This window comes from Eurosta solidaginis, chromosome 2 (assembly GCF_040869045.1).
Source record: "Eurosta solidaginis isolate ZX-2024a chromosome 2, ASM4086904v1, whole genome shotgun sequence".
NCBI classification, from domain to species: Eukaryota; Metazoa; Arthropoda; class Insecta; order Diptera; family Tephritidae; genus Eurosta; species Eurosta solidaginis.
The window spans coordinates 87603907-87609427 of NC_090320.1; the positions used below are offsets into that span (position 1 = coordinate 87603907).

The 5521-nt window shown below is 44.0% G+C and overlaps 1 pseudogene; it reads right to left on the reverse strand.

Annotated features, from left to right (window-relative positions):
* Positions 1–2510: 2510 nt before the first annotated feature.
* LOC137241560 (mitochondrial uncoupling protein 4 pseudogene) lies at positions 2511–3765 on the reverse strand (annotated as a pseudogene).
* Between the last annotated feature and the right edge of the window lie 1756 nt (positions 3766–5521).

Below are 5521 nucleotides of genomic sequence, written 5' to 3' on the forward strand. Positions count from 1 at the left end.
AAGAGTTGTGTCCTATGTTCTACGGTTCTACAAAAGGACTCATCTGAAAACCTCCTTCAATGAAACATCACTGACGATTTCACCCATCGAGATTAAAGCAACGATGTGTCGACTGATCGTCAATGCTCAACGAAGCCATTATGCGGAGGAGTACAGAGCACTCCAAGAAAAAGGCTCAATCAAGCCAAAGAGCGATTTACAACCCTTGCACCCATTTCTCGATGAGGACGAGACAATCAGAGTCGGGGGGCGGCTCGAGGCGTCCAAGGACCTCTCGTATAACGAACGCCACCCCATAATTCTGCCTTATCACAGTGGACTGTCTCGTCTCATCACACGATTTGTCCATAAAATCTCGTTACATGGGGGAAATCAGCTTATGCTGCGCCTGATCCGCAAACAGTACTGGATACCTCGCGTGAAAAATATGATACGATCAGAAATTCACAAGTGCAAGGTATGCGCAGTGCATAGGAAACAGGCGCAAACACAATTGATGGGCATTCTACCGACCGAACGAACCACCTATACCCGGGCATTCACTAACACCGGGGTAGATTTTGCCGGCCCCTTTGAGATAAAGAATTATCAAGGGCGAGGCTGTCGCGTGTCCAAGGGATATGTCTGCCTCTTTGTGTGTTTCTCCACTAAGGCCATCCACTTGGAAGCGACTACCGATCTGAGCACCCGGTCATTCTTGGCGGCTTTTGCCAGAGTCGTCGCGCGACGAGGCTGCCCGAAGAATGTGTATTCCGACAACGGAACCAATTTTGTCGGGGCATCCAGAGCCCTCAGGGCGGAGTTCAAAACCTTCATGGCTGACTCACGCGCCGAGGTAGTAACAACCTATACATACCAAAACCTGAACTGGCATTTTATTCCTGCGTCTGCTCCTCATATGGGGGGATTGTGGGAAGCGGGAGTGAAAAGTTTTAAATATCACTTCAAAAGGGTAGCATCCAACCTTAAATACACTTTTGAGGAATTTTCTACCCTGCTTTGCAGGATAGAATCCTGCCTCAACTCCCGCCCCCTAACGCCCTCTTCCAATCAACCGTCCGACCTAGAACCATTAACCCCGGGGCACTTTTTAATAGGGGGACACCTACTAGCACCCCCGGAGCCAGACGCGAACGAAAACCCCGCATCAATTATTAATCGATGGCAGCGACTAAAGGCCCTACACCACACCTTTTGTCGACGATGGAAGACGGAATACCTCGTCGAACTTCAAAAAAGGAACAAATGGCGCCAACCTAAAGCAAATATGAAGCTTGACGATCTAGTTGTCATAAAAGAAGACAACCTGCAACCCAATGAGTGGAGGCTCGGGAGGGTTATCAACCTCCATCCTGGATCGGATGGACGAGTACGAGTAGTGGATCTCATGACGGCAAAGGGAAAGGTCACAAGACCCCTCACTAAACTTGTGCTACTCCCATCCAGCGAAGAGGATCGGGAATCTAGAGAGCTGTAACCGAACATAGAACCTACCTCCCCCAGCGGGTTAGGGGGTCAGAATATACTCGCGGTAGGTATGCCTGTCGTAAGAGGCGACTATATTCCAGAGTCAAGGGGCTGCGTAGCGCAACCCTTCAGGTTGCCAGCGCAATATATATACAGCTTCTCCAAACCCCCTTGTCAACCTCACCTATCCGCGGCAAATCCTGTTTCACTAACACGAGGCTCTGGCGACCCCAAGCTCTTCATGGAACTTGAGGGCGGAGAGGAGGGGTGGCCTGGAGGTTTAATGTAGCCACATAAATCGTTCCCGAAATGGTCGGGCCAGAACCTTAATGGTGCTGTGTTACCGGAGCGTACCGGATCTGTATCTGGCAAAGGACCAACACATCGATAACACCCCCCAAAACCTTCGGGGAGCAACCTTATCGCTACACCAACAACAACAACATGCACTTAGGCTCTCCCCAAAAAAAAAAAAAAAAAAAAAAAAAAAAAAAAGCGATCAAACTGCTTTCTCTTTATCAGACTGGGAAAAATATTACTAAAATTGAACATAACATTTTCTTAAATCCAACCGACGCTTAAGCTGCTCTGAACGTTAAAAGTTCTTTTGGAGCTTGACTCACCGTAACTAAAAACCATTTTCACTATCTCCAGTAAAGTTAGATTTTACCTGGAGAATAGCAATCTATTAGATAGTTTCATTTGTCATTTTCGTTTTCACCAACACATTGTGACCAACCCCCGGTTAAATCGATAACTGTGAACATTTTTTAGGAGAAATTGCAAAAATCTCTTGTGAACACACGAAAACAAGCCAAACAATGGACCTTTGCTTACACCTTTTCCCTGCACTTATTGAAAAGTGAAGGTTCAGGTAGCAATGAGAAAACATAACATTTTATAAAACGAAATTGCCCACCGTGGCAGTATTTAAAAAACAAAAATGCTTTAGAAAAATTAAAACGCCTTTCTTTTCTCAGTAAAATTACATTCTGAGCAAAGATTTCTACATATCCTAAATATAAACAGCGTCATGTAAACACTCACCTGCCCTTATCGTCATTCGATTGATTCATATTTCTTGTTTTTACCACATCAGCTGGTGTTCCCATAATCGCAGCCACAAACCCAGCACAAATAGAGGAAAGTACATGTACCGTATGACAATCAGGCAGACTCAATTGGACCATTATCATATGCTTTATAGTAGTATCATATGTTGTGAGATCACCAAAATTAACAAGTGTTGCGCGTTGCACATTCCGTACGCTACCCTTCCATAAACCAGCTATACCACCACGACGCATAATTTCGTTAAAGGCATGTGTAGCACCGTGAACACGTGTAGGTTCACCCATTAGCCGGCGTTTGTTCTCCATTTTTACTTGTACCTTAACAAGATCAGCTGGTGAAGCTAGCCATTGTGATACTGCTCCTGCAGACACAACACAGAGAGCAGACCTCCACAATGGTAATGTCATATGGCCACTCTCATCGCTCCCCAATGTGCAACGTAGGAAATCATAGCTACACATACGTATGCCACTATAGGCTACATGACGGTAAGGTGCTGGTGAGATACCTTGCCACAGCTTTATAGTGCCCTCCTCCCTGACAATGCCATACGCTGTCGCTATCATACCACGATATTCAGGCTTAATGCTTGTATTTGTATCAACTGCTGCTTCCCCCTGAATTTGTAACCGTGGTTGTAGTCAGATCTAGTGGATAGGTGGTTAGTTCAGCAAGTGAAGCAGCTACAACGAATACCACATAAATGCAACCAAAAGAATCTGCATGATCATACTCCACTGGACGCATTTGATTGGAAGATGTGGCCATTGGTGGTGGAGGTGGAGTACACTCTGCACCGGACTTACTCCGAGTTGGCTTTGCATAGTGACGTTTTTATTGGTTAAAGGTAGACGATTTTGATATCTCTAGTAAAAGAAAACCAAAAATTAGAGAATGAGTAAATAAAATTAAGAAAAAATTACTGAACGTTCTCCCTCATGCTATGCCACGGCGAAAGATTCCATCGGCTTTACGTGTACTACCACATGAATCATAATGATATGTCAAGCATATATAAAAATCCGCAACCATGGTTCCCATACCTGCATTGAATAGTTGCTCATAGCATTCCATAGGATGCTGATGACTCTCAATAAATTTCATATACAATTCACCCAACGCTTTAAAACGAAATTTTGTGCAACGCGATGTAATCGGCTCAATAATGCGCGACACATAAGTGCGCACTAAACAAAAGCGTGTACTACAACTTTCCTTCTCCATGGTTCGACGTAGTGCAGCCATGAATGTAGGAACAATAAAGTGTGGTTTTATCGCTACACGAGACTTTCGATGCAATTTTACATACATTTTTTCCAACAAACTTTTCCTTGTAAATTATTCGAAGCACCACGCTGTGAGAGGTTACCAAAACAAATTCATTTGGGTCTTGCAAGAAGGACGCTGAACTTATCCAATCAGTAATTGCAAATGTATTGATCTCATTAAAACTATACTGTTCATTTCGAAAATTGTATTGTAGCAACATGCACTCCTTTTCCCCGTGTGCAATTAATCGTCCATAGCCTTCACTGGTTGTTGCCGCAGTACCTTTGCTCTTAACTTTTGTGAAAGCACGCAGCTTCTGTTTGCATTTTGTATATGAAGATGTAATTCGTTGCCAACACCTGTTATTATTGCTCCTCCTGGCTATAGAATCAGCAATTGTCAGCTCCGTATCGGCAAGCATTATCTCTGGCACCAAGAATTGTACTGGTTTTACCAGTTCCGGGATGTCCGGACAAAAGCATATTAGGCAAGTCAGCCCCATCAAAACATTTGCGCTTTTTAAATTTCATGTTGCTCCCAAACTGTGCAGCTCACCTGAAAGAAAAAGAAAGAAAATGAAAATTAACAATGTGCGTAAAAATTACAATTGATGCGTACCTCGTTTTTTTCTTCAATGACAGGAAATTCATTGAAGGGTAATACAATCCACTTTCACAATAACACAAGGTACACTACAAAAACTCATATGGTGTTGCCAGATGCTAGGGCGGCAAACCGGGAAAAACGCGATCACATTTATTTTTTTCCCCCTGCCTTCCCTTTTTGGGCCGTGTTTTACGAATTTATAACCTGAAATATTTGATCTTCTACAAATATCCTATTACCACCCAGATCAAATACACCTGATTTCTTATAGTGGGGTTAATGTACAATGTATTTATCACACTTTACAATAGTTTTTTTTTGCTGATTACACTGTAAGGGCGTATATGGGCGGAACGCCTTAACCGATGCCCCCCCGAGGACGGCGGCAGGCCAAGTAGCCGTCGTTTTACACAAATAGGGCTCGGCTTTATAACCAAAGGCAACCAGTGCCGGATCTCCGGGCGAGTATAGTACTCGAAGAAAAATCCCCCAATCCGAGAAAGCCGGCACCAGAACCTTGCCTGGGCACGTGCGCCGACTCCGACCGTCAGATGTCCCTGCCCCTCGTGCAGGCTCCGCAGCTCCCTTCCTCCGTCCAACTCGTGGCACTGGCTTCACAATCTATAGAAAACAAATGAAAAATAAGAGAGTTTTAATCAATGTTTATCTCAGATTAAGGAATAAATAAAACTTACCTCTGTTCTCTTTGGCACGTTCGGCATCCTCGATGCTGCTTTAAAATGATTAATTACCCTGCAAAAACGCTCTCGTCACTCCACGTCATTTGACTAGTCATTTGACAGTCATAGGTTATTTTCATAATCACATTTGCTTGGGCGCGGGTAAGTTTTATGACCTAAATTTCTGTAGGGTGGCCACACAACCAAATCCGTTCCACAAAGTCATCCCCGTGCGCCATCTGTCGGCAAAATACTGACAGCCGGCCGAAAGCTTACCGCGTGGCTACACTTAAAGCCAAATCTGTCAGATCGCACACGAAGCGCACCGTCATAGAGAAGTTCTTGCCATTTTAAACAAATCGCGTGGACATAAAGATAATTTACATAAAAATCACGTTGTATACCGAATTTGTGTTCAAAATAAA